Here is a 12,963-nt window from a genome sequence, read left to right on the forward strand (position 1 = left end):
TTGGAGAATCGATTCACGGGGGAATAACAAATATGCAAATGCAATTGCATTCATTTACATGTGATTTATCAAGTTCGACAAAAAGCTGTCACCGGATTGACCCCGATGCAAGAATAACTGGAGCAGTCTTGTCTGTGATTTTTTTTTTAAATTTTCCATAGTAGCGAAGATTTTTATTATTATTTAAAAAAGAATATAAATAATTATCGATAATTATATGACCACAAGAAACATAAGAGAGATCATCAAGATTATCAGAAACAAATAGGCCATAATGGCTTTAGGCTTCAGGCACGGAGTAGTAAGCCCCAATGTCCAATTTTGACCTTTCGCCAACTGCAAAGATGCTGTAAAGACGGAGAAAAGAATCCAACACGAAGTTTTGTTTAGTTAGAAAGCCGTATTCTCGCTTATTCTAATACTATTTTTAAGATTAATCTTATCAAAATCATAAAAGTTATAAAAGAATTGATTGGGTGCATTGACACTTAGCATCAACACTCACGGTACATTTTCGTATCTTTTTATTTTCATTTTATTGTTCTCTATTAGATCAATGGATCTCCATTCGTCAGGAAAAAAAAAGTGAATAGATCTCCCTTACAAAAGAAAATAATTATTGTATGGTAGAACAGCCGGACATAGATAAAGTACGATAGAATAGGATCATGAACATATGATGACTTTGAAGGTCAAAATGAGAACAGTATGAGACAATTACAATGAAAATCTTCAAATTGAATGATACGCCAATAGATTACTAATAAATATATAACTGAGGGGATGCATGCTCAGTGATTGGAGAAGAATAAAATGATTATCAATGGACCATACGACGGAGAGCCCCCCCCTTTTTATTTATTTAATTTGTTTATTTATTTATTTATCTTTCTTTTGGATTAGGAAGTTTGTTCATCCACTTCCCATATAACTCCACAACATGCATAAAATCGGGCCGTATCTCTATACATATTCGTGATCAATGTATTTTTTCTAGAAGGCAGGATATCTCTAAATTCACAATCGATGTGCTTTTTCAGGAATGAGCAATCACAAGTGAGAATGACCTTCAAAAATGTTTGTACTGGGTGGAGTGCCCAAATTAGCGCAAAGAGAAAGTACTACGTGAATGCACGACATGTGCACAGGAGCGGGGGGCATCGCCATTCACTCACCATCATTAAATTCTCCCCGTGGACCTCAGAAAATTGGCTTAATTTAATTGCCCATGTTGAGTTCAGTCGCGCAGTGGGGAACGCAAAAGCCATTTTGTGTGAGTCCAATAAAAAGGTTGCACGACAAGATTTACCCAAAAAAGAAAAAAAGAAAAAAAGGTTGTACGACAATGGACCACTACCAATCACTATTGTTGCTAGAAAGAAAGAAAGCCTTTGTTAAATATTCCAAGATCAGCTTTCTCACGACAACAAAGTAATTTATTAGCAATCAAGTGATTAATTTTAGTTGCTGAAAAGTCATATTTATCAACTAAAATATGTTTCAACCATAGAATATCTAGTTATTAATTTCTTTAACCACTAAACTGTTACAATATTCCTTTAACTACTAAATTGTTACAATTAAAATGCAATCAAATTATTTTAGATTGTATTTTGTACTTTAACAACTGAAATTATAGCTGCTAAAGAGCTTATTAATTGCTTAATGAATTCATTTACAACTATATTTTTCACTTTACTGAGAGTTAAAATGCAGTAGATCTATATGGGAGCGAAGTGTATGGTCTGATGAAAGTGAGGTGTCAAAGCCCTTGTCAATTGGTGAGCAATGGCAGTCCACTCACTATCCAACCCTAATAAATATATAACTCCTTTCCTTGTGAACCCTTTTCAATGTCAGTAAACTTTTGAGTTTGGTTTCAAGGATGTGATAATCAACTGACAATTTGAGAGGCCTTAAGGAACTAATATAAGTAATCTAAAGGCAATTATTACCGAAGAAGGCGCTTAGTATAATGTACAACTCATTCATTTGAAATCAAGAGATTTTGAATTCGTTTCTCTTCGGTGATACTTCCTATGTCAATTTTATCTTTTCTAATACCTATGTTCCATGAATCTCTCTAATAATTAGAAAAAAAGGCTATTACCAATGTCATGCTCATAATCTCACATAGGTTGTGTAGGCGAAGATATATGTGATTTATTTATATGTAAGCCAACAACTTCATTAAAAGCTAGGAGTAATGTTGCACACTCCGAATTCGGCAAAGCCGAATGTCTCACAAATGGCATTTTTGCTACTAATGAAAAAAGCAGGGGCAATTTGTACCCGAGTAACATTTGGAGGAAATTTAATTTCCCTAAAGCCTAGTATATTTGGATGATTGGGTTGTGATTCATGCATATGATATCAGAATCAACCATAGTCCACAACCATGGGAATCTAGGTGGGTCGTGTTGGAGGTTTGCCCAAGAGCCTGGATTGGTGGGAAATTGTGCTACTAATAAATACACTTTTGAATGATGAGCCCATACTTGGTTACTGTTAGTATCACAATTATAATAATCGTAGGACGTTGTTAATTACAATCATAGGACGTTGTTAGAGTCTATCTTTTTATAACGAGCCCTACATTTTAGGATCGCAATTTACTTTATCATGTCCGGAAGGTAAGCGATAGCTTATTGTTTGCATCTCACATTTTATTAGATTAAATGAGGATATCTGATATATCCCTTGAGAGATGAAGAGAATTTTCGAACTAGTGCAGCAACTTTGTGTGAGATCTTACTATCTATTTTACTCAATATATACTGCTATCAAAGTTAACGATGAATCCGATTTAATTCAGATCTAGAATCACATTATCTATTACCCTTAACATCCTTCCATATATACCTCTACTTAGGCCCCAAAGTAGGATCCTTTTTTTGACTTGTAAGCATCTCATCACATCAATGCACAAATCAAAAGTTATCGAGACTAGAGCATCTTTTCTCGTTATATATATATATATATATATATGTTGTGCGTATTTATATATTCTCGTTGTTGCATTCACAGGCGTGCTTTGTTTCTTTCAATCTTAACAGAAAATTGGAGTTTTGTGCAGTACAAGATAGATGGAGAGCTTCAAAGTCCAAGTGATGGGCTGTCGAAATGCTCGAAAACCTATAATTAGTCCAAGAAGAAGCAAAATCTTTTTTTTTTCTTTTCGATCGGTGGATTTTTTTTCCTCGGTGGAAGAAAGAAACAAACTTTGAGATAAGAAAACAAAGATCAGTTTGTCATTATTAATGGAGACAACAACATCTATATGTAAAACTGCTTTTGAATGTGTGTTTATTTTCTTGCCGATAAAAAAGTGTTCATAATTTATTGAATTATATTTCATTGTCGTGTTGGATTGAGGACAAATTAATTGTCATCAACATCCAAGGAATCTCCACAATTAAGCAGTGAGCTTGTCCTCATTATTAAAATCTAAAAAACTAGGGACGTGAATTGATTGAACTGATTCGGCAATTATTTCTCTTAAAGATATTACGTTCGAGTATTATAAATGAAAAAAAAATGTACTTAGAGATTTTTACCATTCAGTGAGCTAAATTGGTTAAATCTTAGCTTAATTAGGAGTTATTGGACTTTCGAATACCAAGTGGTATATACTGATCGAAAATCTGCATGTCTATATATATATATATATATATATATTAATATTCTGATTGACAATTGGTTTAATTGAAGATATTGGATATTTACATGTGAATGAATCTCTTCTGTCATGTTGGATACGGAGGAGAAAAGGACACAAACAAAATCACCTTACATAATTGAAATGTCAGTGAGTCTTCCATCGATTGAGTTCTCAGAGAGGGGCCATCATCGCCGCCAATGCAACAAGTTTTTGTTCAAAAATTATTAAAAGCCTTTATTCAATCTTTTAGAAACCCAACAAATAAAGAGAAATAGATCCTCCAATTATTAGATAATATTAGGCACAAGTCCCGTGTCTTGCCGAGGGGTGAAACAGCTGATTCGATCAACAATTAGTTGAAAATATTAACTTAATTTTATAATATTTGGTCTAATCCAAGAGTATTAATTGTTTCCAAACTTTACGTAATTGTTCAAGGAATAAATTATATCTATAGCATGATCAATCTCAACATAATAAAATAATCAATAATTAAAATTTTGGTATTAAAGCACGTGCAAATAAATTGTAATGAAGAGTAAATATGTAAGAAAAGAAAGATCCTTAAATTAAATCAAATTAGATTTCTAACTTAACCGATATCATCATACTTTTAAAATTTCATGAGCCTTTGTTCTTGAAAAATTGAGGATAGTTTCGTTACATTTGAAAATTATAACCATTTGTATACATTATAAAACTTTTTTACTATCTTTATTATTAGCCGACTTACCACATACTTTATTTATCTTATGTCATACTTCATATGATAGGTTACACTCATATTATTTAAAGTTCAGCCAATAGATAATTAATAAATAGTTATAAAAATATTTTATGATATAAGTGATAAATTTAAAATTTTCTCCTTTAGAATGCTAGAAGAAACTGGAGCTTGAAGGAGTTAGGTAATCATTAATGATAAACATATCATTTATAATAAATATAAAAAAATATGGATGATGTATTTGCATGTCAACATTGTGAAAGTAATTTTATTTAGTCATTAAAAAAAGCTAATAAATTTATTACATTACACGTTATATCATTGTTTATATTCAATAGAGAATATTTGAGTTATGGCTATATTTATCTAAAATTTAATCCATTTTAATTTTATTTAAGTTAGTAAAATGTCATGCATCGAGAATATGAATAATTAAAATGATTAAACTATTTTTCATTAAAAAAGAAAAGAAAATTAGAGTGCAATCCTTGGATGAGGATGCCGGCTTTAGGGGCCTTAACAACGACGTCGGAGTTATCAACCTGGACACGGACGTGATCGCGGCAGTAGACTGCAGTGACGATGCCTCCCTCCTTGATTGTTAAGACCAGCTTCACTTATGGTTCTCTCTCATTATAATTGACATGGCCACCTTCTTGTTAATCCCCACCAGTGTCATTCTGGCCTGTCAAAATTTTAATGCATGAAAATCAAATATTGTAATCGTCAGCCGCAAATTTTTTTTTTAAAACTTTCCTCTTTATTGTGTTGGGGATTTTATTATTAATAAAAACGAGTAAAAAGCTAATTGCTCAAGAGAAAAATCATAAGAACATGAATATTAGAGAATCCTCAAAGTTTTTTTTTTGGGGTTAAAATACGGGGTCAAATGCCGAAGAATCCTCAAAGTTAATTATAAAGGGAAAGCATTCACCCAAAAAAATATAAAGGGAAAATCTATGTGAAATAAATATATCAGGTTACTCATAATATAATGGTGTGCATCCTGCTATTCGAAAGCCAATGGTACTAAATTAACTTAGTCCGAACTAGATCAACCCACTAGCTAGCTAAGGGATAGACCTTTCCTAATTATGAATTTTCTTAATTTGCAAGACTTGAATATGAATTCTTGTTTAAAAAGAATAAGTGCTGAATACTTATACCAACTCATGTCGGTTGTAAGTTGTCAGTACCCCATTTTGGTCCACCGGCTCCAAAGACAAAAATGTCGGACCGAGGCTCAGGCTACTACTCATGACTTGGCAACCAGGAGCGAACGTTCGGACATGAGGGCACGAACTACGGAAGAGAAACAGGAATCGCTAGAAAAGTACAGAAGGGCAATCGGAAGAATGGACGAACAAGGAACCCCGAAAACAGTAGAAGCCGGCACTATAGCACTATTCATCGACAAATCGCCAGAGCATCAGAAAATATCCAATATGGGATTCTAAAAATCCCTCTTGGTACCAAAATGACCAATGGCACCTCCAAGGGAATTTCAGAAGCCTCATTCTTAAGCCGGGACACTCCTGAACATTTGCATACGCCTTCCTGAAGGGGCTCCCGGGACGCCCGATCCGCGGACAGGTAAACGACACCCGAAAACAGGCTTGCACACACCCAAGAACCACCAGGACCATGGAACAGGATTTAGACTGTTTTTCGGGGTTCATCTTGGTCTCCCGAGTGGATCCCGACCGGAAAAAAAAGGGACTATTTTCAACAGAAAGACATAATCGGAGACCCTTTTAACAAATCGTTAGTGTACGAAATTTGCGCCAATCAATCCCAGGGACCTCAAGGGCTTGGGTGATAAACCTCGATCGCATTGCATAATCCATTTAGGTTTTCCGAGTACCATTCTAGTAACAAAAGGGCCCCTTTCACGGGGAATCTTGTGTTCAGAGCTCATTCGGGAAAATGTTGACATCCGAGCTTTGAACTACCCACTCCCAACAACCCCCAGGGCCTAGGAAATCATTTCGATTCGGACTAAGCAAGTCGTACCGATCTCCCAAGTGACGTTTCAACGGTCACGAACGCCTCCCGACAAGCTTTCGGGACTCATTTTTGACAAACGGAGATCACAGTGGTCTCTGAACACATTAGAACACTCGGGAAACACTGAGAAAGCCCCGATCACGGATTCCTAGGTCATCTTCGGTTATCGATCCCCAGCTGTGGTCGGCGAGTAAACCGTTTCACTCAATGCGAAAAATACACCGGTGCGAGCCTTATAATACGCAAAAGTGCAAATAGGCGTCAAAAGGGGACAACTTTGCTCCGATCATCCAAACGGAGCAAAACCGGCTTTCGAGTCCCCGAGTCATCCGAGCATTCGCTTTCAAGAAGCATGTCAATATTAGGCTCATTAAAACCGTATTCGCGCACACATTGATAATTCGTCGTTCAAACGAAACACGGAGATCGAACGCACGATCAATCGAGCCCCGAGCTTCTTCCGGCTTTCTTCCTAGTCAAGTGGGACCCTTGAGCTAGCTAAGCCAAGCCAAGCCAAGCCAAGCCTCAAGCCATGGCTCTATTCTAGAGTTGAGCCAAATGAGCCACCACCATACATTTCAAAATATGTCTTACACACTTCCCATTCATCTTTCCATCCATCAACTCTCATTTTCCTTCTCTTCCTTTCCCCACACCCAACAAGACAACTTCCCCACCCTAATCTTCCCTCCAAAATTCGAAACCCCTAAGCACCCCCTCTAATTGCACTTAAACTCACTAATTTGGCTCATTAAGGCATCCTATAAGTGCCTAATTGCAAGACACTTTAATCACGACTCCTCTTGCACTCTCTCTCTAGCTTTCTCACTCAAAAACTCTCTCAAATTCCTCTCAAACTCCAACACTTCGTTCAGCCCAAGCACAGCCCGGTTCAAGGCCAAAATTGCCGGAAAACTCAACCGTTTTCCGGCGACCGCCACTCAACCCGAACCAAACTTGACCAAACTTCATATCCCACACGTACTTGACCTCCCGAGTCCATTTCCGGTGTTAGTTTCTGCATTTGAAGCTTCCAGCATGCAGATTCAGAATAGTCCAGAATCGGGTCTCTAGGCACTTTCCCGGTTCCTAGGCGAGTCCTGGCCCCCCGAATTTGCCCGAGCCTTGACCAAACTTCTTACTCCACATGTTTTCGATCTTCTAAATCCATTTTCGAACTTAGTTTTAGCATTTGAAGTCTCCAACACACCGTTTCAGCAAGTAACATAAACAGTACAGAAATGGGTTTCCATAGCCACCCCGGGGTCCTCGGCACGCCATTTCTTCCCACGACCATGGAGAGTCATGCCATCACTTCCTAGGGGTTCCTCATGACCGTCACTCTTCCTCGTGACAAGGGGGTCGCGTGTCGAGAGCCGTTCAACCGTGCACCACTGCCTTTTCTCTCTTTTCTCCCTTCACAGATTTTTCCAATTTTTTCCCGGTTTTCTTTGCATCTTTTAGGAACATTGACATGTCCAATCCTCATGAAACTACTGCAGGAATGATCCTCACTCAGTTAGAAGTCCAATGCCACCGACCTTACATCAAAAGACTACCGGGAGCCTCCCGTAGAGTCATTTCTTCATCGGGTGCCAGTCGGGTTTGTTCCTCTGATTTTCTTTTCTAACCCGAACTTTGTAGGAACGTACAGGTCAGCTCGGGTTGAATCTCGTTACAAGACCTATCACCGTGATTTTCACTCAGTTAGGAGTCCAATGCCACCAACCTTGCATCAAAAGACCACCGGGAACCTCCCGTAGAGTCGTTTCTTCATCGGGTGCCAGTCGGGTTTGTTCCTCTGGTTTTCTTTTCTAACCCAAAATTTGCAGGAACGTACAGGTTAGTTCGGGTTGAATCTCGCTACGAGCCACCTATCACCATGATCTTCACTCAGTTAGGAGTCCAATGCCACCAACCTTGTGCCAAAAGACCACCGGGAGCCTCCTGTAGATCCATTTCTTCATCGGGTGCCAGTCGGATTTGTTTCGTCCCGACTGGGTCTGTCATTTTTTACTAACCCGATTTTGTTTTTGATTTCCGAAACATCTACGCATGCTCTCCTCCCGAAACAACCACAGGCGTGATCCTTAATCTCTTGGGAATCCAACGCAACTGGCCCCGCACAAAAATTCTATCCCGATCAACCGGTACAGCCCCGACAAGCCAGACTGCCAGTCGACCCCACTGCACCAGTTCGGGTCTGTTCGTTCCAGCCGAGTCTCCCTACTCCCTTTGCCACTTCTCCGACTCTTTCTTCGTGTTCCGAGGCTAGGTAAAACTCCTCTACCACTTGGGGAAGTTAGGTTCTCGATATTTGCTTGTTATGGAGTGATAAGATGAATAACACTCATTTGCATGCAAGTTCCGACCTTTATTCGTTTCCATGCATATTTCTGTCGTTTGTTACGCTTGAATATTGTTCTAGCATGTATATCATGGCACGAAATAACCGAAGGCGAGGTAAGAGAGACCACCTTAACCTCGTTCGAACCATTGAAGCTCACGGCTAAGCCCCGAGGAAAGGATCCGAGTGCCTCCTTGGTTCATCCGGGGCCAACATGACCTCCCTTTCCCCGAAATTGGTTGGTTCATGCATTTTATGTTCGCTCATCATATATTACACGCTAGCATGACGGGAAACGACTAAAGTCGAGGTGGGAGAGATCGTCTTGGCCATGTTTGAACCATGGAAACTCACGGCCTAGTCCCAAGGGAGGGTCCCGTGAGTTCCTCTTGGCTCATCTGAGGCCACCATGGCCTCTCCCTCCTCGAAATAAGATGGTTCTCGTATTGTCTTCCCTCCACAATTTGTTATTGAATGAGCTGATGCCACCTTATTGTTTTCTTTAAATACGACGTTTGTGTTTGTATTATGTGTTTGTTTGCACAATCAAGACCATCGCGGTATCGGCTTCATAAAATGAATGTTATTGACGTGCTTGACGTGCTATGCATGCAAGAAATGGCTCGAATCGACGTAAGAGACCACCCACGATCCAAGGCGGGTCAAGGAGACCTCTCTGCCTAGTCCTTTGGAAGATGGCCGAGTGCTCCTTGACCCCTCCCATGTCTAGGATGGTCTCCTTCTTCGCCTTGGAATCATTCTTTGGAATTGAATGTAATTATATTCGTACTTTATCGCTTGCCATGTATTAGCTCCATGATAGATAAGTTAGTTTCGGACGATCATCCGCTAAACTCTTAATACCTACAATATAAAATCATTACTACCGAATAATTTCGCAAATGGGAGAAACGGGACGTATCATTCGGTTAATTAAATCACTTGGACTAAATAATTGGATGAATTGATTGTCAATTCGTAAACGCATCGATGGTTCACGGAATGGCGGAAATGCCATTTTCTTTAAAAGCCTACAATTTCAAAGCACCGAGACATGTGACGCGAATAGAATCAGTGTTTAGCGAGTACTCGCGTACTATGACTCGAGTCCGGGCCCAATTTGAGGCGGCTCAAGTCGAGATGCGCGAATCCTCTTTAGACCTCTTCGTGTCACACGATCTTTAATTTATATGTGAACTACACACGTTCTACCACTCAAGGACATAATCGTCATTCCGTGATTCACCGATATTCTAGGCATTAGGGAGTCGGAAACACCTCGATCTATGGACGAAAAGGGGCGGCTTGTTTGAGCGCGAGTTTCATTCGTACAGCCTATTTCGTCCACTTTCGGTGTTTCTATCTCCCTGTTGTAGATTCGGTAGTGGGCATCTTCATTTCTGTTACAAAACACAAAAAACCGGATTAATCATGCATCTGACTTAATCAAACATTAGATAACGGATAGGCGAAATGGTATATTTCAATCTAGAGTCAAAATACGAGTTTGACGAATTCGGTGAAACCGCAGTGACACCTCACTGAATAGAGTTTTAAAACAAATTCACACATGTAATTGGCCTAGAACCATATCCCAGCCCACCTCTTTGTTTGCCTAGATTAGATACATTGTTTGCTAATCAACCCCGGTTAATAACTGATTAAATCACGTACATTCGGCCCAATATACAACTTGTCTATATTTATCTGCATTTATCAGTTTTTGTCTATTTTTTACCAGTTTTATCAGCTTTCTTCTGTTTTCCATTTGCTTTTGTTGATCTGTTGCGACTCGGGTCCGAACCCATAGGTTACGTAATATACGGGGTCCAACACCCCAAATCACCGAATACAAGGTCCAACGTCTCCTAACTCACTGAACGCATGCAACCCGAGTGCGGAATGAGATCTAGCCTCGAGTCACCATCACACTCCAAGTATGGCCTATGTGGAAGGCAATTTGGATTGGATGTGTGAAACGTGTTTAGATATCACGCGGGAGCTCGATGGGTCCAACGGTTATAGTGAGAATCAACCAGTTCTCCTGCAGACCATTGGTTCGATCGGACCCGACCCCTGACTCCTTGAGCCCACGTTGCCTTAATTTATTTATCGGTTATTCAAAACACACGGTGAGCCGGAGCGGAATATTGGCCCAATGCAAACCGATCGGAATCCATTTACTTATTCAGTTGTATTTTATAATTACTCGAGAGAACATTGCGAGGATTTGTTTGTACATTCATTCATTCATTTGTAAGGATTCCCGATCGGCAAGCGAGAGGTCCGAGTATTGAACCGGTCAAGTTGGTCTATTGTTACCAAGAGAGGAGTAAACTCGAATACTCGTGGTCTCGGTTTACGCAGGAAATCGACCATCACGGTCCGACGAACTGTAACGCGAAGATAGTGAACCGATTCCTCGACGCACAAGTTTACTCATCTTTCGGATTCTTGGCCCAATTTGATCAATTCATCGACTTTACGGTATCAAAACGAGTGAGTCCAGTGCAACCCTAAATCACGCGGTAAATAAACAAAACAGCAAGCCTAGCAAGCTAGAGTACAGAAAGGGCGTGCGGGATAAAGGCTCGCACGTAACAGAACCCCCGAATTCAGAATTTTCGGTTCCGTACGACCATTGCCTTAGCATTTAGGTGTACCCCGTACCCCTAGACTCGGGCGACTCAACGGCCCTCGACCTACGGGTCGTAAACAGTAAGTGGCGACTCCTTCTCAAGCGCGTCCGTCGCGCGTCCCCGGGAAGGTGGACACTCCCAAGCCGCGTTGCATAGGCTCCGCGCATGCGTGCCCCGACGAGATGAAATTCGAGTGCGCACACAAAGAAGTATCCATTCAATGATCAAGTACAATAGCCAAGTATGACTTGTCACAACCTCATAGCTTATATATATACATATATATTAGTATCGAGAAGGCACGGTTCATTACGTGAACCATTCACGATCAGGTCATGAAGATCGTTGGATCGTTACTACATTTATCTTATGATGACTATTAGGGCCTTAAGAACTTTTCATGCAATGAATGGTAGAAATTTCCCTTATTTTTTTCCATGGCAAGCATTCTGATATTCGAGCCCATGAAATATATTAGGTCGAACCATAGCCAACATCTGTGCAGCTTTGCTTCTGTAAACTCAGTACCCAGTCACCATGTCAAGCAAAAAGTTGCTACAACAACATCACGCAAATGAGAAGTTCGTTATTCGACCAGATGATGTTTGAGAAAACTCGATGAATTAGTTCTAATACGGTGCAATTTCTTGTCAATAACAATAGATACTCTCTGACAACCCACATATATGTGTTGTCTAATATGCACAACAATATTGTTGTTCAAAGAGTACTGAATTTTGGCTGAAACCTCAACTTACTGTTTGAGGTGTATTATATTGCAGTATATAGATGTGTGCATGACATGTATATGGAAAGAGATTTTACATTATTATAATACAACACCTATACAAGGAAAGCTAGGATTTGAAATCATTATTTCCTCTATTACTTCCCAGCAAGCTTAACGGGGAGGTCGCCACATGAAGCTTGGATCGAAAAGCAAAGAAACACGCAGAAGATAATCCCTTAGTAAGACCATTAGCAAGCTGATCATCATAACTAATAAATTGAATTCGTAGCTAGCCTCGCATAAAATGTTCCCAAACAAAATGACAATCTATCTCAATGTGCTTTGTTCGAGCGTGAAGAATGGGATTCACAATGAGATAAATTGCAGAGATGTTGTCACACCAAAGAGTAGGAGCTCGATGCTGCAAAAAAACCGAACTCTTGAAGGAGGGATTGGAGCCAAATTATCTATGTAGTAGCATTAGCAAGACTCTTGTATTCGGATTCCGTGCTAGAATGGCTACCGTCCGTTGTTTCTTGGAGCTCCAAGAGATCGAATTAGAGCCAATGAAGATAATGAAGCCATCAATAGATCGTCGATCATCGGGATTCTCGGCCCAGTTAGCATTGAAAAAGCCATGAAGGGTTGAAATGGAGCCCGGTCGAAGGTAAAGCCGGCGAGTAATGGTACTTTCGAGATACCGCAGAGTTCTCTTAACCACAAACTAGTGAATCACAAAAGGCTTATGCATGATATGACAGACCTGGTTAACAACATAAGCAATGTCTGGTCTAGTAAGAGACAAATATTGAAGACTGCCAACCATGATGCGATAGAGGGAAGGATCCTCAA

This window comes from Punica granatum, chromosome 4 (genome assembly GCF_007655135.1).
Source record: "Punica granatum isolate Tunisia-2019 chromosome 4, ASM765513v2, whole genome shotgun sequence".
Taxonomy (NCBI): Eukaryota; Viridiplantae; Streptophyta; class Magnoliopsida; order Myrtales; family Lythraceae; genus Punica; species Punica granatum.